General features: G+C 40.3%; 1 long non-coding RNA gene across 1 annotated transcript; it reads right to left on the bottom strand.

Moving 5' to 3' along the window:
* Positions 1-16,495: 16,495 nt before the first annotated feature.
* On the bottom strand, positions 16,496-25,252 carry LOC127029792 (uncharacterized). Its single transcript, XR_007768227.1, has 3 exons — positions 25,181-25,252; positions 22,854-22,984; positions 16,496-16,547 (listed from the first exon to the last, which is right to left on the bottom strand). It is a non-coding gene; the product is annotated as an uncharacterized LOC127029792 (long non-coding RNA).
* Positions 25,253-25,636: the final 384 nt, after the last annotated feature.

The raw sequence follows: 25,636 nt of genomic DNA, 5'->3' as shown, positions 1-25,636 counted from the left end.
CTAATAAAAAGATGAACTTGTTAATGAATAAATCCCATCTCCCTTTCCAGAAACACAAAGGTAGTTTTTCCAAGCCTTCCCATTTTCAACAGTTGCACCACGATAATAAAATAATCTTATTACCATATGGTCTGAGCAAAGAAGAGGAACCAGGGAATCTTGAGAGACTGTGAAATGAAGACTTGTTTTTTCCCCCACCTTTCACCAGTTTATTTTCCTAATCCTGTATTGCTGATAGATTCTGGTGTAAACAATTGCATAGCCAAATGGTTAAATACCAGCACCGGGGTCTGTTGGGCAGCAGCAGCTCTTCTGGAAACGACTGCTGCAAGCTCAGACTGAAGTCATGAAAAGAGGAGGCTGGGCTATGGAACAGCTCCTCTCTGCTGTTACTTGTACCCACCTTTCCAAAACAGACCAGGGGTGCGTCTTCAGGCGATTTTTTCAGAGATGTATGCCAACGTGTTGCTGATTTGTTTAAAACACAAAGAGCTTGTGCATTTGACTTACTATTTTTTCAGCTAGGAACTTTGCATAATTAGCACACAAATCACCTCAGCCTGATGCTGATGGCAGTTCTCTGTGGTCTAAACTGGCCCTTTGAAGTACGAGATGCCCATCAGCTCCTTCAGTATGCATATTTGCACATTCACCCTCTCCATTTCCTCCGTCCAGCTGCAGATGCTCTGGATAGTGCCTTCGGTTTGCCTGCTGATGTATGCACCTGAAGCAACTGTTGCATGTCCCAGACTGCTCCTGGCTTCTCTCCAACCCCCTTTTCTTTTGTTTTCCTCTTTATTTTTTTTTCCTTGCTTTTGGTTTTCAAATAGTTATGCAAGGCGGCTGCAAATGTCCTTCTAGACCCATCTACAACCCCCTGGTGAAATTACCCTGGATTTTTCCCTTGCTCTGCGTTCTTCACAGGCCGTTTGCATTTGCTACCTGTTTCACTTGCACAATTCTTCAGGCACTGCTCCGTGACGGAATTTCTCTTCTAATCCTTATGTGGTGTGTATCCCACTGCTAATTCAAAGCAGTCAGAAGACAGGTCTCCTCAGGAGAAAGGCCAAAGTCACACTTAGTCACACTTGCAAGCGGCTACACGTAAAGATGTGATGATCAGTTCAGAAATGTCAGGAGGTTAATAGCAATCAGCTCTATTTACGTAGGCATGTAAAAAAACATCACACATTGTGAGTGCGTGTGTGTTGGGAAAGAAAGGGAGAGAAGAAGAAAAGCCTTTGCAAAGGACTAAAACCCTTTGTCCTAAAGAGTCACAGAAATACCACGGCAGCCACTGCAGCCTGCAAATCCCAGTAACTTGGCAGTGTAAAGCCAATGTTGCCAAAGAGACAACCTTTAAAAAGAAACTATTGTAGCCCTCTCTAGCGGAGTGCACCATTCCAGCCCTGTCAGATTGCTGCAGGTCAGAAGCGGAACATATTGAGGGTTTATTTCTCTAATAAAGGGAGTAAGCCCCTTTCTCTGCATCTGGATTAAAGTGATCTTTCAGCAGCTGCCATGAAATCCTCGATTGGTGGTGGTAACTGGGAATCTTTCCCCACTGCTGCTCAGCAGTTCTAGCAGGCCCATGCGACATGTTTTTCCAAACACAGATAACCAATTTATAAAAAACCCAAACAAACCCTAGTCAGTATAAAAAAGAAAGGCAATGTTTTTCAATACTGATGACAGTTTTCTCTATGTGCATTTTCTCACTCTTTTTTTCTGTGGTTCTCTGACATTTTTAAATTGTCTTTAGTGCCAAACCTTCGTTCCAAATAGATCAATCCAAACTGAGCGTGATGTAAGAATCAATATGGCTTGGGAAGAATTAAACCCATTTCTCTCGAGTCTTTGAAGGCTCTTAAAGTGTCAAATATTTTTGCCATTAACTGTACCGTAGCCAATCTACTAAATAGCTGGAAGATGCTTCTTAATTTTTTAAAGCATTGCTCTGAATTAGTGAAAGATTAATCTTTAAAGAGTATTGGCTGCTAAGGGAACCTGACAAGCTACCTACACAGACACAACACAGGGATCTGTGAGGCATCTTTATCCGAGGAATTCTCAATCTTCCACTTCTAACGTTGCATACTCCAAGACCTGACAGAGGAGAGGCCTTTCTGTGGCAAAGATCTCACTTTTACTGTCACTGCAGGGAAAATAAAATGACCTTCTAAATTACAACAGAAGCAAATCGTTAAACAGTGAAGCAGAATTGCTCAAGCTTTTCCTGAAATTCTTTGCCTGCTGCTTTAGCACTCACACAATCCTTGTCAGTTTTGGTAACTGCAGAAATATTTGTGTCAAGCACATCAGCTACTGAGTTGGCAGCATTGTTTGCTGAGACACTTTTCTGGTGATTCCCCTCCGAAAGTACGACAGTTTATTACAAGCCAAGAAGAGAACATGCGAGACATCAGCATGATTTTCAGAGAGTAATGCATAAGAAAGCCTAAGATGACACAACACAATTTGGGCTTCATGAAAAGGTGGTCTGAATAGTCACATGGTAGTACTTAAAGACTACGTTTGAAGAAAGAGAATATAGTAGGAAAACCCTTTGTCTCTTAGAACCAAATTTTGAATCAAAACTAATTGAGAAATTGAACAGGAGAATCCAAAGAAATAAGTAAAGATTTTTATTTAAAAAAATAACCACAGGCACAATCAGCCACAATCAGGCCACAACCCCAAATGGGAAATGGAAGCTTTTCCTCCATCATGCACAACTCCTTGCCCAGCAATGAAATAATGTAATAGTTCTACCCTTTGTCAAGTTTTTCCAGGCACAATATCAAGCACACCCAGCCTCATCTCTGCAGGCGGTTACAAGGTTCTCCATTTCTCTAATAAGAAGTACCTTAGTGAGCAACTTTCACTGCATCAAACTTTTGCACCAACCCCAATTCAATCAATGGTGACATTGTACGATCTGTTTGAAAGGCAAGACCTCACGTAGTCACAACTCACCTGTTGCTTCCTCTCCTCACCTGAAGATGGATATTGACTTTGCCATTCCAGCACATGTGGGCATACACGATAATAAACCTTTAATAAACACCATAAGCACCACTTTGATTGAGAGCAAAGTTGGTTCATGTTGGGAGGGAGATGAGAGGAGAAATACCTTGGGAAGTTATTTTGCTCCCAGTCCATTAGTAAAAGGTCTAGATAATCTACTACATGAGCACTATTCGGGCCACTGAAATGCCTTTAATTACAGCTCTCATAATTGGAGTTACTGCTATAATAAAAGGGCAAAAGCTTGATCTGGTTTGCTTGAAAAAATGAGGGCCCTATTAAAATTTAATTTATAGTAGCACGCTTTATTCTGATAAGGGCATATTTTTTCAGACTGATTTTATGCAGTGCTGATATTTTTTCAGTAAAGGAACGGCTCTTCCAGGGCTAATGTTGCTGTGATGGGAGTAGAGAAGGCACCACTTTGCTAAATCTGGATATGGGCAGCTGTACGTTACGGTCTGGCTCAGTCTCTTCTTTTGCATTCAAGATGGTTAGTCTGGTAGTGTTTGGACTGTTTTTGCAGTGTGTAATGCTTGGCTAGGTGCTTTATTAAATTCAGAATAAACTAGCACATTCAAGTCACTTCCACAAAATGCTCCCCTGAGTCAGAGAGAGACACTGCTATCACATCTGACCAACTAAAGAAATTTCCAATCTCACTCTACAATTTCTGCCCCTCTGTTGGAGTATATTTTGCGGAAAGACATGAACATTAAATTAAAAGAAGCAGCAAGGAAAATCCCTTGTTTCAGAAATGCATTTGGGGCTAGCTAAATGCATATGGGGAAGAGGGGGAAGTAAAGCTGGTCAGGAAATTTGTGATAAATAGACTTCATCAAAATGAAACTTTCGTAGTAAAGGGACCATATTTCCAATGTCTGTACATGTTTTTTTACTTAGAAGTATATATATCCAATTTTTCAGTCCTAAAGTAAAAACTGATTAAGACATTGACAATGTAAAAGTGAAAAGAAAGCGTAAGTGGTAGAAATTGAACTGAAAGTATTAAAGATGATTGAAATATAACTTTTGGATGATCAAGCCACATCCTTTTCTCCCTTCAAAATACATGCAAACACACAGTCTGTTTAAGAACAATTTCAAAGTTCTAAAGTTTGTCTTCCTCTCTGGTCCAATGTCCACTCTAAGAGTCTCTATACCCACCTATGTTTCTTTAATAAAATCGATTAGCCTTTGGTCTGAAGAAAAGCACTGTAAGGCTAAAGCTAATTCAGCCTCAGTGTTATACCTGGGGACTCCTCCCCACCTGCCTCAGCCACGGACAAGGAATACCTGACAGTTAAATATTGGCTTCAACCACTGAGTCAGCCATGATACGTATTTAAAACACCACGATAGATACGGTTTAGAACTACAGAGAAGGCAGAAAAACTCTACTCAAAGTGCAAATACATCTCATTGAATCCAGTGATGTATTTCATAGAATGCCTGTTCACCAAGTGAAGCTCCTGAGAAAATTTTATGGCAGAAGGATCTAAAAAAAGACAAAAAACCTAAAAGAATAATTGAGCAGAAGGTAAAAAAATAGTTGTTACAATGTTAGTCAGAAGCTGTGAATTTTACCTCCTTGAAAATTCAGTTTGCCAAAATTTTTGTTCACGTTAAAGATTTCTAGATGCTAGACCAGCAAACATAAGACATCTTAATCATTTATACGAGACTGGAGACTTTAGTTACAAATTGTGATGCAAAACCAACATTTTTAGGCAAATAAGTGTATAAAGTGCTCCACTGGAATGCATAAAAAGCTTTAAGTCTCTTTTCCCATATCCATCAGTATAGTGTTATGTACTGAAAAACCAAGAAGAGCTGACATTAGTGCCTAAGCTAATCTGAATGTGCAAAATAATTAATTCTACTATTCTGACCTACCCAAATCCAACAATTCAGCTTTACAAGCACCTGTGCTGAGTCCGGTACCAATCAACACAGTAGCTTGCAAGAAGATACTTTACATAGACCTCTTTAAATTAAACTGCCTTCCACATCTGGTCACTGCACTTACAGTGATGTGTTTTCAATGTAATACTTGGTCACAAATTTCCTCTGTGAATCTGGGCAAACTGCTGGAGTTTTTGTGTACATTAATTTCCCATCTGTCTAACTGTAACATGACTTTTTTTGCTTAAGAAGAGTGTCCCGGGAATATGCAAGTTAAAGGATGAGGCATGCAGGTACTCTAGTAGAAAAGATTGTGCCAGCGAAACAAAGAGCAAGCAAATCTGAAACTACTCACAACTCTCTAAATGACTAGCTCTTAATATTCAGGCAAGGGCTGGGAGCCGTGAGCCATGCATCGCATTTTCTAATTTGCACTTTTCTGAGAGTAGGGGAATGAATTTCGTGGTTGATGGGTGCCCACTCAGACAGCTTAGGCTCCTCAGCCATAGCCCCTGGGTGGGGTGATATTTAGTAAAAACACATGAGTGATATCAGTGACATAATGATGGAGGGCAAAGGGCGGTCAGACATCATCGGGTCACATCAATACCTAGATACCAGAAAAGGAATTTTAGGAAGTGCTCATTTGCTGCAGCAAAAGCAATAATCACAAGCAGAGCTTCCCCGGAATGTTTTCTGACCTCAACTGTATTATCTATCTGGTGAACAGCAACAGCCACTTTGCAGAATCATAAAACCAGACAACAAATACTGTCCTAGTAGAAATATCTACAGCGAAGGTTGTATAAAGGAGATAACTGGGTCACAATCAGTCTGGCCATTTTCAGTGTGTCAGGTTTTGCAGCACCAGTCTCTTCACCCTGGAATTCTGCGTGACTGCCCCTTTTCTTGCTTCCATGCGCTGTCCCCTGGTTTTCCTCCCCGATGCTGATGGTGCTCAATTTACCCGTCCTGCAAACACTCTTGCATTTACTCTTCCTCATCCCTCCCTCCTCAGTTGTTCCTTGCTGCCGTGACTTTTTCTCCATTAATCTCCTGAAAAGCAGTCCATGAAGGATGTCAATCGTGTATGCCGCCATAGCGTTTTTTCATTAAATATGAAGACTAATTTGACAGGCGCACATTTTCACCAATTGTCTTAGTAAATCAGTGCTATCCCACTTCCCTCCTTTGTCACTTAGCTTCAGCATTTTACTTTGTCATCTCCACTTGCTGCCATCGCATCTGCTTAGGCTGTGAGCTCTTCAGAATAAGAGCCTTGTTTTTCTGTACAGCAAGACACTTATTAAGTGTAAGGTTCTGTAACATAAGGAAGATTTTTCTCAAGTCTCTGTTAATACATTGGTGATTTCAAAGCAGTTCTAAACGGACAGGCAGGCACATAAATGCCTGGCAGAAATTGGTGCTCTCAGCAAGGAGGTCAGGGACTGAAAAGGCCCTAAAGACTAGCCATTTTGATGCATTTGAGAACAGCTAGCATGAAATTGGTTCCATTCTCTTTCAAAGGATTAAAAAAAGTACCTAATAGCAGCCAAACTCTGCTCCCATGGAAGTCAAAAGCTTTGCCATTCACATTAATGCAAACAACTGGACAAATGCCAAGTGCTTTCCAAAGTCCTGTCCCACACACCTGGTTTATATTCAACATATGCATGTATGTATCTTAATGACTGCACTTCAGCTAGCATTACTAATAAAAACCAGATAAACCTGCAGAAGAGACCAATATTTGTCACTTAATTTTTATGATGCTTATTTATTAGCCATGCAGTCTTGTAAGCATTGCAGTATTTCCTAGTGTGAAATAAAATTTAAAAAACACCATAACCATAAATGAAACATAAAAGCATAAAATAAATGAAATAAGCAAAATACATTTTTAGGTACTGCTGAAATCAGAAAACCAACTTTACATGTGAAGGCATTAGCATTGCAGTAGTACTGTGTAAGCTAATTAAACTCACCTTGCTATTTGTTCTGCAGCCCCTCTCTCTGGCATTTCAAGGACCATATAGATGCTTCTGAGACACGTGTCAGAAGGCATGTGGCCACATGTCCAAACCCACTCGGTGCTAGCAAACGAATGGCCATGAACTTGGTACCTGTACATATTGTTGAGTTAACAGGAAAATAAGGTCTTATTAGCCCCACACATTCTCTGCGTTTAACACAACAGCAGTTGTCACATTTGCAGAGCAGGCAACTTCTGCATTAATTGTAGGCAGAAAGTGCCCCAGGGAAGTGGAGGCAACAGTAGCATTGACTGCAGCAGACAGACAGGATGTGTGCTTACTGTGGATGTTACCTACCCGCTTCTTTGTTTCCAATGTTATTTTTACTCTCAAGTTGCTCTTACTTTTGAAGTGAAGCATGACTCGCACTGCAGAGTGCTTCAGGTTCACCACTTTGTTTTGGGCAACAAAGAAATAAGTCGGCCCTCCCAAGCCAAGTTATTATACCCCCAAATACAGCCCAAGGAAGAAATTTCTGCCTAGCTGATACACTGCTTAAGGGGCACTGCTGCATATTGAAATATGGAGAACCAAGGCAAAAGGGTGAGAGAGATTTGGGTGGCAGAGTTTAAAACAAGGTGGTGGAGGTGTGGGGAGAGAATTCCATCCCAGGTGGTACTGGCATCCTATAGTCAAACAGGGTCTGCCAAATTGAAAATGTCTACCTTTCCAAGAGCATCCTAAATTGTAGGCCACTTTGAAAGATACCTCAAGCTAGATACACAAACGTTTTTGAAAATGTGAGCTGTCAGCATGAGAGGGCAGAAGCAGGCAGGCAGGGCAGGCCACAGGTGCCCTGGAAGTTGGTGGGTAGGTAAAAAAACCCACCACCAGGGCAGAGGAAGACATTTTCTGACCATAAAAAAACCCAAAACCCGATAAACAAAACAGCCCCCTCAAATGTCAGCTCTGCAGGACAGGCCTATGCTTTGCTTTCCAGCAAGTGCCAATGCAGCATCTAAAAAGGTGCTTTGTGATTATTTTCCCTTTCCTTAGCCCAAGCTTTCAGGTAGCTGTGGTCTAACACTGTGTTTTTTGCCTCCTGTGAAGATGCAGACATTGTCCTTTGACGGTACCTGCTGGGAGAACATGACATACTTTCAACTAATCTTTTCTAACAGAGAGAAAATGACATCTTGTGTAAAAGGTTTTCCCAGATTTATGCCTCAGTTTACCCAGCAGGACACATATGATTGCCAGAAGAAATCTAAAAACTAGTTCAAACTAGGAAACGACACCAGCTCAGATCCTTACCCGCTCAGCAAGAGTCACTGCAGGAAGTCTACAGAGGCTTTTGGTGAAGGCTCAATGAGATATTTAAACTATAACCTGTTAAATTTCTATGTAGTGCAAATAAGCGTGTTAGTACAGAGCCACAGGGCCTGGCACTCTTGTTAGCTTGCTACGTAAACTTAAACTTGCTAACTATTTTTAGGACATGAGTGAAGATATTCTGCCAGGAATTAACTACAGCGTCAAGGACTAGGTTTGAATGGAAAGGGCTCACTATAAAACACCAGCCCCAGCCTCACCCAGAAACAGAAAATTACACTGAGGTTCCTGCTGCTTAATCAGCTCATTTTTTTCTGCATGCAAGCATCAATCAATTTATACTTAAGAACCAGGATTTTATGAAAAGCAGAAAGATTCAAGCAAGGCATATGACCAAGTTGCAGTACCTAATTCTCAAAATTTTTTCCAAGACTTTTTTTTTTTCTGGTGAAGCAACTGCTGAGGCAGGAGGAGGTTGCTCGTCGTCTCCGCCAGTGACACTATGCCACAGTGATAACCTCCTCCCTGGCAGAGCTGGCAGGATTTGCCAGGCGGCGCGGCGCAGCTCCAGGTGCTGCTAGCCCTGCAGGTGAGCTGCTCTCCATCCCTTCGGCTCCCGCCCTACCCCTCGCTGCTGGCTGCCCTTCACGCTCTGCTCCTCCTTCCTCTGCTAGCCAATCTGGCCAGCTATTTCTCTCATCTCTTTGTCCTCTTGGCTTTTTTTCTTTCAGAAATATCTATTAAAACTAAAAAAAAAAAAATTTGCAAAGTAAATATGTTTTAGGCCTGCTCAGTGCTTGATTTAAAGTATCTCTCTTCCTCTCAATCAGATGTCCAAAAGCCCTCTCACCTTATTGGACTCCTCTCTCCTCAGCATAGCCCTCAGTCTCCAGGCTTACAGAATGCATTTTCACATGATTTCTAAGCTAGCCAAAAGGGAGCAATCCTGCCTTGACCCACAGCTCCACTGAGATTAATGGGCCCCTGGGTCCATTAATGGATTCATCTTTAGACCTCTTCCTGATCTTTCCACTCCTTTTGTCCTAGCCTTCTTACTATTTAATTTCAACTCCAGACAGGTCAGTCTTATTTTTTAGAATATCATTAATTTGCATTGTAACAGACTAGTTTTCACTTTCAAAAGTATCTGTGGGCAGTCAGAAGAACCACAGACCATGACAGTCTGTGAAAATGATACCGGCTGTGGAGTGTAGCACTTCACAGCCTACAGCCACACGTGGCCGTGCATGGGAAGAAAAATGGGAGCAAGGGGACAATGGCCGTGAACATGTAATTGCCAGAAGTTTAATGGGGCATAGAGTTAAAAGGCAGTTTGTTTTTTGCTTTTTTTCCCTCTTTATTATAATGTCCCTTAATTGCTTCACTTCCCGAAAGTCTTAAGACAGACTGGTATCCCAGGGAAACACATCAGTGAAGGGAAGACAAAGGCTTGGCTAGCTAAAACCAGAAAGCTGTCCTTCAGATCCCCCAAAGCAGTTCCAAGTCTGCTGAGGAAGAAGTAGCCAAGGAGAGTTTCGCAGCTGTCCTTACCAGTGAAGTAGAAGTAGTGAAGTAGAAATCCAAAATAAATTAAAAAGAAATAAAAAGAGACTTAATTTTAGGAATTGTTAATTCCTAATGTATCTAGAGATGATAAGGCATTTCTGGGAGGCTGAGAATTATTAAGCTGTATGTGTGGTCACCACTTATAAAAACTACCAACCCCTTCTCTGTTTTTCCAATTTCACCTAAATTAGGAACCTACAAATACTTCAACTTCCTCTGGATGCTTGGGATTGCCCAGGTGCAGCATTCAAAACTCCTCACGCTAGACTCGGATGAAGAGACATCACACACAATGGACATACAGGCTTGCAAACTTGGGCAGTATTGGTTTATGAAACTGAGTACAGACTAATTTTTTTCATTGATAACCCTTTATATTATTGCAGGTTTTAATGCTCTCAAGTGCTAAGGGAACGTAAAACTAGCATCTTAAATTACCACCTTATATGCAGAGACAGAGCCTCACAGTCTGCTTCTAGGGTACACTTCCATAATCAGTTAGGGAATTTCTCTTCTTCAGAATTAGAAAATGGAAGTTTAATAACCTGGCTAGCTCAAAATAGGAAATAGCTTAAGCATTAACAATGTATTAAAAAAACTCTCCCAAAGTTTTCAAAAACGTTGAGGTTTTATTAAAGCATGTTTTTCAACATTTGTACATATCATAGTTAACCACAAAAGGCTTGGGCCAGATACTTTTTCGTTTACTGTCCTTCTTTTCACTCTCCTGATGCTGATGGGCCAAACCACGAACAGATCTTCACTGCCCCCTCGCCAATATCTGTGCTGTTTTAAGATGTTACCCTTCCTCCCTCATGCTGCTTTTTACTGCTCCATCACCAAAACTGGCCTAAGAAAACCCAAGAGCACTCCTCAGCCACCCAAGCACAGAGCCCCGCTCCTCCTTTCCCACCAGGTCTTTGGTGCTGAGCCACAAAGCTTTGGCCACAGACCCTGCTGGGGGGACATCAGCCTCTGGCGCAGGGTGGTACTATGCACCTGTGGAAGCCCACCTTTCCCACTGCTGCAGAGGCTTCGGCAGCACGCAGCTTCCCTTGGCTCTAGGCAAGCTCAAAACCTGTCCTCTGGTATTCAGAGACAGGGAAATTGGCCCGTTTGTCAGCTGGCTGTCAGAGACCGCTGCACGTTACCTTCAGGGTTTTAATTAGCTGTTCGCTGTAAGGGCACAGTCCATTCCCAGTGTAATCACCCAGTGGCAAATATTCTGCCTAGGAAGTTCCTTTCCTAGTGAACTCATGTGCTAAAGATTCCAGTAAATTCAAGTTCCTCTCTGAAATTTGGAGAGTCCTGTTCTTGACCTGAGAACAAGTGAATTTCACAGGGAATATCAAAGGGATGTGAAACAACCTGAGACCATGAGTAAAAAAACATAAAAAATTATGAGAAATGCATGCCTTTTTCACATTTCTCTAATCCAGTTGGAATCCTTAACCCATTTACCTTTATTATGCTTACTGTGTATTTGAACTGCAAAGGATACACAGCTCTTTTTGATGTTCCTATTCATATGTCATTTGTGCTGAAAACCTAGGCAGTTGGGGTTTTTTTGCTTCTCACAGAGATCAGTTTCCCAATTCTTTTTAGTGGCAAAATTTCCATTTGTTTTGATTATTTGGGCTTTAATATAAAACATTCACATTAATTCCGGGTGGATTTTGCTTGTTTTACATCTTTCAGTCTTAAATTCAGTGTTTTTGTCTTCTCGTTTAAGCTGCACTCAGATTTTCTACTTCACTGTAAAGTCATATATTGCAGTCTAATAAGTCATTGTAAACTGGCATTTGCCTTTTGTTTTTCAGAATCCTACGTGGAATTGCCTAGTTAGCTAAACTTTGTTCAGTCTGTTTCTGAATTAGGAAGATGCAGATGTCAACAAATGGGTGAATCAGTCTCAGATTGCTCCATGCGGTGTTACATCGGGAGTAGGATGTCTCCCCTGAATAGCATGTTGGTTTGGGTGTGCTCCAAGACAACAGAAAGACCAGCATCATGGCTTACCCTGTTATATTGCAACACCACAGCTCTGGTAACGTGAGTTTCTCTATGATGGTAGATGAGTTGCCTGAAGCATAGCTTTTCATCAACACTTATTAAATTTGGGGTAATCCATTGTCCAGATACCTTAGGTTTGACATTTAAAACTGTTGAGGACTTCAAAGTCCTACTGACATTAAAGGTGAATCTACTCCGAACAAACATGGTACTATGCAACAGTAAAACACTCTGAGAACCCATTGTCTAAATGTCTTAAATTTGGTACTTGAAATAAGTGGAATTGGTGACTCCATACGGTGCCTTAGCTATATGTCTGTGAAATAGGAGTGACTGCACCCACAGCATGGGACTGCTGCTTCAGGAAAAAGAGTAAAGGGACGCCTCGGGCATTTGCATGGAAAACCATACTGCAGAGAGAGCACCTAACTGTTTTCTTAATCTTAATAATGAGCAACAAAATAGTGCAAACAGCAAAAAGTTATTTGCACTCTGGACTCTATGCTAGGTCTGTCAGAAAGATAGGACTTTTCGGCACGATCTATTAAAGCACCGACGGCTTTTAAGGTGAGGTGGAAAGTTCAGCGTCCACAGAGGGCAATTGTTCTTTGTCACCAGAGAGCTCAGAAGGAAAATATGTTACTCTCAGCTGAAAATTTAAGCTGAACTAGAATCATACCACCAGAAAGACTGTTTGCACAGTTCTGCTTTTATAGTTACTGTCTTTTCATATTGGAGTGAGAGAGCATTAATGTGCCATGGTGTACAGGAGCCCTCTCCAATTTATCCACTTGACTTCTCACATCTTTTCTTCCCATCTGAACTCTTGTAACATTCTTAATCAAAGGTCACAGGAGACACTGATACACAGGCAAACCTTATATATGGCAAGACAAGGTTATCACACCTGATAAATCCAGGCCCTCTCTAACACTTCAGAATCTCTCAGAAGAGAGAGGCTGGACTTGGGGACATTCTCAGTTGTTTTCAAGCAAATTCTTATATCTACATATATTCACACCCTTATATATATACACTTATATAAATTTACACGTATATATTTACACATACATATATATTTGCACATTTTAATTCAGTAGGTTCTAGGAAGACCACAACTACATCCCAGTTCATTTTTTCAAGTAACTAAAAAGCCAGCATTGAAAAGTAAAAAAATAAAATGAATGCTTCCCATTTCCAATCCAAATGAAAAAAATCCCTCCCTTTTACGTTGCAAAACTGAATAATTCATTTTCAAAACAAAAAACTTTTTGACTGTGTTTTGAAATGTTCATGGGAAAGACATCATATTTCATTCTGCCCTAGCTTTTGCTGTCTTGCTCAATATGACAAAAGTCACCAGCAAAAGAACAGGAATAAAATGTCTCTTGGAGGATAAATCCTCTCGCATCATCGCTGTGAGCCATCTGCCATGCATTTTTAAGCATCTTGCCCCTAACATCAGTATTAAGTGGCTGCAGGAAGCATCTTTCAGGAAGCACTCAGCATCCCAGGCTTTTATCAACAGATTGGACTGACTTCTGGAAAATACCACTCTAACAGCCCCTTGCTGGGGTGAATCTAGAGACAATGGCTATGCATTTTGAAAAAGGGTCATTGAGGGGTGTGGTTTTTTACAACGGTGCTGACTATGGCTTTCAATTATGTTTAGCATGTGAATACGTTACTTTTACTACCTGATGGTTTAAAAATAATTTTAGCCTTAAGGGAAGTATTTAACTGATAGAGAAAATGAGGCACAGAAAAGGTCAAAGAATCCCTCCAGCTTGCCTGCCTGGCTCTGGTAGACCTGCAGAAAGGGAATAAGGCACACAGGACTATTTCTTTCATTCCCATGTGTTGCATGGTTCAGTATATGACCTCCTTCAGCCTCCACTGCACTGTTCCTCGGAAAGAGTCACATGATGCTCCCAAAAGCTGGGGATGCTCTTAATGGCATTACCAGTATAACGAGATTGGGCTAGTATTAAAAAAACCACACTACAAAAACCTCTTACAAATGGTAAAACAAAACTCTCTCCAGCTGAAACAGATAAATAATGGGGAAAATAAGCCATTTCAGATCAAAATTCTGACAATGCCATGCCAACAAGAAAAATAATAGAAAGCTTAAGAATATGCAGTAACCTTTTGAGTCTTTGGATCTTCTCTACACATACCATCACGATTTATCATGCACAGCTCCTCTACTGCAGCCATTCTCATTAAAGGTGAGCTGCTTTGGGTTTTTTTTAAGGCATTTCTGGTGTATTTATTGCAGAGAAGCATATTTATTTTTCTGTGCAACACTCTCTATTTCACCTGTGTCCTCTGCTGCTTTCCTGATGCTTCTTTTTCCCTCACATTTGTTCTTTTATTCCCCCTTCCATCCCTTGTTTTTGGGCTTGTTCTGGTTTGAATTAGGAAGAAATGATAAATCCTCTTCAGTGTTGTTATAAAAATGTTTCATCTTGTATTCTGAAGTGTTGACCCCATTGTAGCTGAAGGCTCTTTTCAGATCTAAATGTCAAATTTCTTCCAATTTGACCTGCTGTCTCATATGTGTCCTTTAGTAACATGATATTATAGCAGAAAAGACATCAAGATCCACTGTGGGATGTAGAAAAGATGATAACCTTACAAAGTGAGTTTCTTTCAATTTCCTTTGACTATGTGTGATTTGGGGGACAATTCTTCCTTCGCAGGAGTACCGAGTGTTGCATAGGGTCTCACCTCATGCGAAGAAGCACTTCCTAGTAACAAATAAGAATATGCCCTCTCCTCCTCAAAGCAAATGACAAAACTCCAGCTGATATTGACCCCAATAGCAGGAGAATAAGATTTTGATACTTACACATATAGATGCGTATATAGAGACACAAAATATGTAACCGTATTGGGAAGCACATAAATCATATTATAAAGCTCGGACATATTAGCAACTGAGCTGCTGAGTTCATTTGTACCCCATCAAAGAAAAATACTGTTTCATAAGCACATACAAAGGTTCATGCAGGGGAACGTTTGGTCCTGGGAAGCTATCTCTGTAAGACACAAGGGGTTTATCTCCCTCTTTTCCACATTTGCCCCCATTTCCAGGAAAAAAAGGTTTTTATTCAGAAGGATAACCTGCCCATGTTATATTCGGTCCCACTGGTAAATCATCTGCCTTCTGAGTATAAGGGAGTTTTCACTCTCTCTTGGCTCTAGCACCTCTGTTTTCTAAGGTAGCTGCTACTGCTTCAGGAAGGTGCTCTTTATCTATTTAAAATTTATTTGTTTACTTTTTAAAAATCTCATGCTCAGAAAAGGCTGAATGATGTAGTTTCCTTTTTGCTCCTGTTCAATTTTCTTGTAATCAAAATCTCTATCCTCCATACAATACAAAAAGTGCCATTTAAATACTGAATAAGCATCATTCTTAAAATTGTCTGAAAGCACAGCAGAGTTATTAGGTCAAGGTGACCACGTAGCAGCTGATTTCTGGCTGCCCTGGGGAAATAATTTCCCTGGAGACCCATCTTAACCTTCCAGCACCACAACAATCATGCCCAAATTATCTGAGCTTTCCGCAAACACCAGCTTTTGCCCCAAGACGACAGTGACCTGGTTGACCCTTCTCTGTTCCAGCCTGGAGCACAGGTACAAGCATGCTGGAAAACCTACTTTCTTGGGCTAGAAATAAGGGAATCAGTCAATGTGCAACAATCTTATCAGTTGCCTCCCCTTTGACAACAAAGAAAGTGTATTAGTCAGTGGCTGAAAGACAGACAACCTTGATAAAATGTATTGCTTTCAGTCAAGTTTACAATACCTGAGTACCTGAACTGGGAATCAGTGGGTGAAAAAGCATTGTTGAGTTTCTTATTTGCTCCCACTTATTGTCACTGCTGGGGGGTGATAAAGCTAATATGGTTAAGAGAAATCTGTTTTCAGTCTGTAGAACTTTATCTCAAGCAAGACACAAAGCATGACACCAACATTGGCCTATATTCAGTTACTGATGTGAAATTTGCAGTTCAGGTTACTGTTTCTTGTCATGAACAAATTCTTTGGGGGATGAGGGAAAGAAGCAAAAGAAAGGGAGAGGAGGGAAAGAAATAAAATGCTTAATTTTGTCACAAGCTTACTCTTGCTCTAGCGAACAACAAAATCTCCAAGTGTTTCCATTATCTACAACTAGCTTTCAGAGTAAAATCCACCATGACATTTCCCATGTTCAAAAGTCACCAGTGGTTGACCACAGGCAAGTCACAACAAGCCAGCCTTTGTTACCTATTCTTAAGACTGGTGAAATAAGCACTTTGCAGGAAAGAATATGAAGATCTAAGCATAAACATACTTCTAGGTCCCCAGATAAAATGATATTAATTATGAATATGTGAAAGAGAGAGAGAACACCTTCCTCCACCCCAAGTTACTTCCTGGTCTATGTAATATTGATTCAAATACTGTAAATACTTATATCCATTGCTTTTGGATGCAGAGATGTTGACTGTCATTCAAAACCTCATTAAGCAGCCAGTAGACATCTCCATTGCAAGGAACAAGTAATGACATCAAGAAAATCTGATAACTTGTCAAAGAAAAAGCATACAAGACATGCAAGAACAGTGGCCTTCTTTACCTCTCTGTGATGGAGCATGACTCATTATGTGCTCCTTCTTCTTTGACACACACACGCCTTTGTACTCTCGAAGGGAAAGGGCAACATGGGCCAGAAGAAAACACCTGAAGAAACAAACCAGATAAAAGAGACAAGACATGGTAATATGAGCATATCTGTATTACTGTACACACATTTTAATCAGCTAATAGTAAGCTCTGAAATTCAAAGACGGAGCTGACAGTGCTGATGAACACATGAATAATACCTGTTGTCAAACAAAGCTGCATTGCAGAAGATGGTGGCAACCAGAGTCTCTTGGAACCAATTAACTGTGGGAGGTGGAAATGCAATGCAAAAAGGGAAATAATATGGGGCAATAGTTTCCACATCCAACCAAAAACTCATGGCAGCTGCTCTGGCAATGAATACTACAGTGATGTACTTTCCAATATAAATTACTGTTTATATAAAAAAAAAAAAAAAAAAAGAAAAAAAGCTCAAGCTTTCATACCTGCTAGTAACTTTTGCATGTCTTCTGTGTGCCTGTGTATACAGATATAAATATGTGCATATGCATTACATGCATGCATTAATATGTGAATACTCCAAATACACATAAAATTGAGGTAGAAAAAACCTCTTCCAAACTGCTGATATCAAACACAAGTGAAAGCATGAGCTTCTTGCAGCCTACAGAGAACAGAGTAAATCCAGAGGGGACAAAAGAAGTTACAGATGAGGAAACTGGTATGCTGTGCATACCACTTGTGTGACACAAAGCCCACGTGTCCATGGCTCAGACCAGTATCAGTCTTTCAAAATGCATATGTAAAACAGCTCAGACAAAATCTCTGTACATGGTGGCTGGGGCAGGCAGTGGAGCTGAGCCAGCAACAGCGTTGTTCTGTCGTAGGCTGAGCTAGTAGAACTGTATTCCCAGTGTGGGAAAGGCCTTAAGATCTTTGTAACTCTCCAATTAGATTTTTAGTGGCTTAACTGATTTCATTGTTGCAGGCAAACAGCAGTGACCTTCTCGTGCTGTTTTCATTCCTGGTGTTCTCTAATTAACTCATTGAGCTTTTTCTGAAGGAGATAAAAAATCCTCTTGGAACGCATCTTATCAAAACTGATTAACTTCTCTTCTATTCCAGGGTAGTAAGCAGCTCTGATGCTCAGAGAAAGCTGCAACCTTCAAGACAGTTCAACTGGCAAGGAGATGACTCCCACCTTCTGTATATGCAAAACTAGATGCCTGAGCATGCAACATCCTCTCCTTCCTCCTTTTAATTGAATACCTCTGATAATATTTTCACAGAATAGGCTAAATTACAATTACTGTGAAATCAGATGTTGACTTGTTTTATTTGTGAAAAGGTTTTTCTTGAGTTGAAATATGAAGACAAAAGAAATTCCTTGAAGCAGAACTGCTCTCTAAATCGACACATCAGTAAATTTGCCTGACTCACCAAGAGCAAGGTCTCTGTTTATCAGTTCACCAGCTCTTGAAAAGGTTATGAAGCAGCTGTTTGCAAAACCTCTGGAGAGTCCCACTGGAGAGGTAACATCCTATTAGTCCAAATAACACCACCAGGGAAAACCAGGCAAAGTTAAAGCCTGATATCCTTCTTCTGTAACACTGCTTTTACACATTAGAAACTAATGTGTACCATTCCTCCACAATCTGTAGTCTGGCTTATTATAGCTTCACCATTAAACCATGTATAAGCCATAACAGAAGTACAAGGGTGTCAAGATGTAGGGCTCTTGCTCAGAAGCATCACAGGGAGTTTTCAGGGCTGTTATAACCAAACCTTATTACTGAAAAGATGCTCTAAAAGTCATCATTCAAGTGTGACAGTGTGCCTCACCCTCAGGGACAAGGGAGAAAAGGCTAAGGGAAATAACTGGAGAAATTAAAAATCCTCAGAAAGCAGGAGGGAGGAAGATGCAGAAAAGCGACAACCAGTTATAGCATGGCCAGATGTCTATACATTGCTGAGAAAAAAAAAAAATCTGTCTTGCTTGCCTCATTCAGACTCGAAAACCCAGACTAAATAACTACTAGCAGCCAAAGCAATGCCCATTGTGCCTCTCTTAATGTTTTCTTTATAATGCTTATAGACTGGGAACCCCAAAAATTTGAACCTGATAGCCACAACCTCCATAAGTGTATCTCAAATTACTTAATAACTGGTTTTTACAATACAGCTGAGGAGATTTAACTGCATCCTCTCCTTGAGATGGGATCTCTTACTTTTCTTGCAGAGACTCAAACTCATATTAAGCAGAAGACTATTTCATTTCTTTTCAGTGGGGTTAATTTTCTGCTGCTTTAACTCCTTGAACTATCTTCCCAAGCGCCAGGCCACCATTAATGCCAGCACAAGGGAAGAAACGGGAGTGTCTGGTGGAGGTGAGAATGAGTTTGTTTCTTCAGAAGAGCCCCTTGAGCTCAGTGGCACTGTGCAAGTGCACCATCACATTCCTCTCGGGCTCGCCGGAGCCGATACGGATGCATTCAGCCATCCACCCAAGCGCAATAGCTCTGTGTCCAGGGTAGCTGTTTTCATCTTCAAGGAGGCAAAGCTGTATTGCGGAGCCAAATCTCTGCTGTCTATTTCAGTAAAGGAACTGCATCGCTGTGCCTCACAGGAAGGGACTTCTTCTCCTGCCCACACACACACGTACGTACATATGTACGTGCTGGAGAAAGGCTCAGCCCCAAGTTTCACAATTCGTCAGGAAAAATGAAACTGAAATGCGCAGAGCTGAGGGAGTAGAAACTTTAAGGTTTCGTCTTGTAATGAACTGCCACACTGCACATATTGGGAATGTAGGCCAAGACTTCACTTTTTTTTTTAAATTGACTAATGGAAACCATTTATGACTTGAAGGCCAGTGCATTGCTGTCTTGGTTTTGTAGCTAGGCATCTAAATAAGAAGGGATCTTAGAAATACAGCTTTGGCAAAGATAAGCATATGATTTCAGATTGCTCCCTGCTGCCAAAATATACACTTGACTCACATTTGCAGTGAAACAGTTAATATAATTGTAGGGCCCTGATCTAGTCTGAGGCTTTGTTTTACATGGCTTATCTGAGCTACATCATTTTCTCGTTTATACTAGAATCCCCAAAATGTGTTTCCTATTGCACACTGTAACCTCACTCTGGCAAGTTATTAATAAAGGTGTTCAGTGTTTTAACCCTGAGTGACCAAATCCAATTTTATGCCCTGTACAGAATGTTCCTCTGAAACGATTCAAGGAAAATTAATGTGATTTAGCCTGAGGCTGAGAAGCAACAAGAGAATTAGCATGCATGTCACTGTGTTCAAATCTCTACAAAAGTTGACAATTCTATTTGCAAGTATAATTCCAGACTGTCCAGGGAGATGACAGACAGGCAGGTGCAGGCTAGCCCGAGAGGGAAGCTGCTCTAAGGCAGCACATGTAACACAAACAGAATGAATCTCCTCTCTTCCCTGGAAAGGTTTTAAGGACGTGCTTTAACGAATTGTTTGACATGAACCTGAGTATATTAAAGAAGAGAGGCAACAGAAGGCAAGCAAAGTATTAGCCTGTGCATCTTCTCCAAGCCTTCTGTTTGCCAAGGCAGCAATAACCTCATTGTCCCCTCTGGAAAACTGGGGAACTGAACATTCACATTACGAAGCAATGAAAGAAGTGCTCTTACTATAATAATTCAGGGAAAACACTGATGGTACTGGAATTCACTAGCAAGGAACAGCTTTTGTAGCTGGCTAAATGCAGGGGGGAGGCTTGACAGAGGCCATTTTGGCAGAAAAAACTGGATGTTATGTTCAGTGTATTCTGAACAAGTACTTGGCACACAAAATGAACTCAGTTGAACGTATTCAAGAAGCAACAAGCTGTGAAATGTGTATTTAGCTTAGTAGATTGGCAATAGTAGCTTCAGTCAAAGAAAGGACCACCTAGTTTCTCTGGGGTGTTTCTCCTGTTTGGAGATCTTACCTACTATAGTTTGTCACAGACACTTTATATACAGTTCATACAGTTTATTTTTCTGTAATTTGCCCATTAATAAAGGCAGAGCTGATTTTCCAGTGAAACATTTATATTGCTCAGGAATTAACTAACTTGGTAAACCTCACTAAAAATTGTCACTGCAGAACATGGTACATTTCTGCTTAGTCATCTATCTAGCATTGGTTTTTATCCCTGAGAGAGCCAAGGCTATGGCCATTGTGGTTAAAAGGTGTCTCTGCTGTCCCTAGCACATAATCTCTGAAGATCTGGGAGCCAAGTATAAAGAATGCTTTACACACTGACTGCTTGCAGTGAAACACACCTCCAAGGAAGAGACAATTGCAGATCCCGTTGTATTTCTCCAGCAATCTGATTTGTTTGGCTAACAGTAGCTAATGGAACAAGTTGTACGTGAGAGCAAATATTAGCTCCAGGCTATGGCTTAGAAGAAAGCTGAATATAGCCATATATTGGTATGAGACTCTAGGAGCTCACGCCCATACAATATACAGCCTGTACAACAGAATAACACTGGGGGCTGCCACATGGACCTTTTTTTAGCATGGAAGTATACAGCATGAAGGCAACTTGATTCATGAAAATTAACAGATACAGGGATGCATTTTCCCCAGGACTAATCCTTAATGCTTTCCTCATCCATGTGGTTAGAATAACACATTTATTTCATCACTTTTTTACTCCTCTCTACATAAAAAGAGATGCAGGTTTTGGGTTTGTTGGGTTTTTTTCCAAAACCTCTATCCAACATATTCATAGCATAAGTTTGAGAAAATTATACTATTAAAACAATAAATAAACAAGTATTTCTTATTTAATGGCATTCTTTTTTAAAAAAGTAGTTCTAGAAGGTTTTTGTTGTTGTTGTTTATGTGAAAGAGGTAAATTTTTCCCTCAAATTCTCCAATGTTATCATTAGATGCATTTCTTCTAGAGCTATCTATTAATCCCAAATGATTAGCTAGACTACAAGAACTAGCTACATCTCCACTTTAGGGGTAGATATTCTTCTTCAGGATAACATGTAACCCTTGCCTACTGATAAGAATGAATGTTGTATTTAAAATTTACAGTAATTGAAATACAAATTTTGGATGTACCTTAACAAACTTGTAAACAGATTTATTGTTTTAAATGACCCCTTATTTCCAAGAGGGTTTTTTTTTCCCACCAATTAAGGAGGCAGAGTTATTTTATGAAATGTAAAATATCACACAAAGTTGCACAAGCTTGAACTGTGCATTAGATTGCTTTCTAATTGTCTCTTCACACAGTGTTTTCTACCATTTGTTTTTACTCAACATCATAATTGAGTTCAGTCTTCTCCACTCCCCCAACAAAGCTTGGAAATATTGGCATAAAATCTGATATTTAAAAAAAACAAAACAAAACAAAACATCATTGGGATCCTTCACATTTGCTCACTAGCTTTTTGTTTTTTTTGTGGGCACTTCTTCAACTCCCGAGACATATCTGTGTGGCCACTTGCTTTAACCATATCCCACAATTTCTCACTTTACTACGTGACCCTGATGCCTGACTTTAAGAAAAATACCTACTATTGAAAAATATGTGATACAATCATGGGCTAGCAGTGATCGATCAAACACAGGCCTGAATTCTAATGAATTTCAAGTGTCAGGCACCTATATTTACTGCTGAGACACTTACTCAGCAGTACTTAGCAATATGAATCTGAGGTCTGGATCAGGTTGCCATTCTTTCATACCCCCCAAATTTAACATCCAAATCTGTTTTGGCTTCCTCCGATAAACCTCTGGCCTTTTAGTTTGTAAATTAGGTCTAGTATAAACTTACTGACCTGCCCTACTACTAAATGCTTAGCACGGTTTATTCTGTCCTTGGGCAATACAAATTGTTCACTCATTTGTTCTTTATTTAGGAGGCTGATTGCTACTAGTGGATCCATATGACAGCCAACAAGACAAACCAAAACAGGCACCATTAAAAATCAGTGCTGTTTGCAGATTTCTAATGATGGTACAAAACAATGCTTGCATTCAGGCAACAGGCACCATCTTATCACTTAAAATGCAATATATTAAGTACAAGAGCAGAACACAAAACCCACAAAATATTCAGCACAGTGCTTCTTCCCAGGAATTCACTGGACCCCAGTACTATTGTCATGCCATTTCATGAAATTGAGTTATTTAGCACTCACGGCAGGTTAAGTGAGAACAGAAAATGCAAAAGTAGTCCACTAACAAAAAACCCATTCACTCCATTGAACAGAAGTTCAGCTCCTTTATTTGAAATAGCTCAAATACAGTATTCAACCAAAAAGCAAAACCAGACTTGACTACTTTAAACAGCTGATGCATTACCGAAAATTGTCGTGTTAAAGTCCTACATAACCTGAGCCAAAGGCCAAACTCACCCATGGTGCAATTCCTTTGACTTCAATGGAGTTGTGCTGGCAACCACCTCAGCTGTACTTGGCCCAGTGCCATTATTTATGCAAGGCTGTGCTGTGTGTCTTCTCTTGATAAATGCCAGCACTGTAGAGCTCTCAAAAATAAAGAAAAAAACATTCTTCAGTAATCACAACAAGACGAGAAACGCAGACACACAAACTGCAGCACAGCAGATAAACAAGAATTTACAGCTGTGCTGTATACAAGCACTTAGCAGAAATCTTTTCTTGTATTTTAAAGAAAAATTTAAACTTCATAAATAGCATGAGCTTCTTTCTAGTAAATGGACTACAATTTGAATCTTTCATCTCTGCTTTGAGTCATAATTTTTCAATTAAAAATAGAAGCGGGGGGAGACAGATACTGACTGGCTTCATATGTAGAGCCCCTGGCCCTGAGTTTAACTGACTTCAGGGGGTGTAGGACTTGCAAATATACTGTTACAGCTTTAGATTTTTAAATATTTACCGCTGCTACATTAGGTATGGAGTAAAGCAAAAACTTCAAGGCTCAGAGAAATATGATTATCAGTTTACATTCCGGTAACATGCCCATCAATTGCAGTTACTAAGGGCTTTAGAAAGCCTTTAATTATAAACGTGAAGGCTCTAACCTACTTACTGAGCTGGTGTAAATGATCTCTATACACTTGTAAGGCAGTAGAAGGCACTAAACAGCACCTACAAAGCAGACTGTTGCACCTGTCTCTCAGAAGCTGACCAACATGAAAGGAACACTGTGTCGGCACACAGCCTGGCTGAGGAGCAGTAAATGCAAATTCCTCCAGTAGCTCAGTAAAGTCAACATTTTCCAGTTCCTATATGTTGGAGCTTGTTTTAAACAAATCAGTCTGGTGTGTATATATATGCATATGTATGTATATATGTAAGATCAGTTTACCTTTCCCCCCATTTATTTGAACAATAATAATTTATAAAAACTAGATGTCAGCTGGAATCAATGAATGCATATTTACATGTCATTTTTTTGTCTGCTTAAAGACAATCGTTAACCTCGTACATTCGCATATGCAATGAAACTGTCATGCCTTCCTGATGTGGTCACCTGCTCATTGTGATAAATGGAAATATGCAAGGGCTGTTTTTTTAAAATAAAATAAAAAAACCAAAACCTGAAGAGCACTTAAGTAGCTGTATACTCAGTATTGCTTAATACTTCATAGATCAGTAGTCTGCTAAAAAAAAGTTGTCACGGTAAGTTAAGACGAACACAGATTCTATGAGAATATATGAAGGCACATTTCAAACAAGGAACAAGAAAGGCTTAAAGCAAATATTTACTGAAATCTGATGCCACTAAATAGCTTTATTGCCTTAGGCAGCCTATTTAACTGCTGCCTCAGCTTACCCATTTGCAAGTATGAGAAAATGTCTCCTTATCTGAATGAACAATTTTCAGAGGAAGGTAGAACAGTTTATGACGGAACGGACCTTTGGAGGTTATCTAGTCTACCCCCCTGCTCAGAGCAGGACCTACTTTGAAGATCTCAGATCCAACTTCAGAATTAAATCAGGCTGCTCAGGGCCTTAACCCAGTCAAGCTCAAATATCTCCAATGGTGGAGATTTCTCAGCCTCTCTGAGCAACCTACTCCAATTCTTTATGAAAATTTATTTTCCCCAATTCCAAATGGGAATTTCCTGCATTGCAGCTTGCGTCCATTCCCTCATCCTGTCACCGTGCTCCTCTGAAGAGAATCTGGCTCTGTCTCCCCTACACCCTCCCAGCAGACAGCAATAAGGGATCCCTGCCTTCGGCCTTCCCTTCTCCAGGCTGAACAAACCCAGCTTTTGTAGCCTCTCCTCGCACACCTTGTGCTCCAGCCCTGACCAGCACAGTGGCCCGCCAGTGGGCTCTGTCCAGTACCTCAACCTTTCTCTTGTACTGGGGAGCCCCAAACTGGGCACGGTGCTCCAGGTGCGGTCTCACCAGTGCCAAATAGACTGGAAGGACCGCTGCCCTTAGCAGTACACGAGTAGTGACCAGCCTCCAGCTCGACTTCATGGTGCTGATTATAACCTGGTGGTCCTGCCAACTTTATCTTAACCAATCCAGGACATATTTTGAAGTGCTCAAAGACTCAAAATAACTGCAGAAATTGTTAAGTATGATTTATGTAAGAAAGAATGACAACTTGTGCTTTTTTATTCTGCCCAAAAGATTTACTTAGCTAAATTATCAAAATTTGAATTTTGTCTGACAGAGAGTTCCTGTAGAGAGATGTCAGAGACCTTTTAGCAAGAATATATTTATTATCACAATGTACTTACATTGCTACCAGATGGAAGATTTAGGCAGGGAATAAAAAATTTCATTTCATCATCTGATGTGACAACTGAGTTGCTTCTTCCTATTTAAAAAGAATAAATGAGAAGATGGTATATTTAGCTAAAGAGCAAATCAGTATTTGTGATTTTCTTCAGTTAAAGCACAAGTCTCTTTCTCCCTTTCTTAATTTCTGTATTGCTATCCTTCACCAGATCATTCACCTAAAACATGGTTATTTATCACTCCCTTAACACAATCATGCTATCAGCACAACACGATCACCTCAATTTTTTGATGTTTTATGGAGTGTGAAAGGGGCTAGCAAATGACCCCAATGCTACTACTGCAATGTGAATATTTATTTCTTTTTTATGTGGTGCTTTCCTTAAAATCTCTAGGTAGTCAAGATGGTGTTACATTACAGATGTTGTCAGCAGAAATGTAATGTGGCCCAACAG

The sequence above is a fragment of the Gymnogyps californianus genome, chromosome 1 (genome assembly GCF_018139145.2).
Source record: "Gymnogyps californianus isolate 813 chromosome 1, ASM1813914v2, whole genome shotgun sequence".
NCBI lineage: Eukaryota > Metazoa > Chordata > Aves > Accipitriformes > Cathartidae > Gymnogyps > Gymnogyps californianus.
This window is presented reverse-complemented; position numbering and strand designations above follow the sequence as displayed.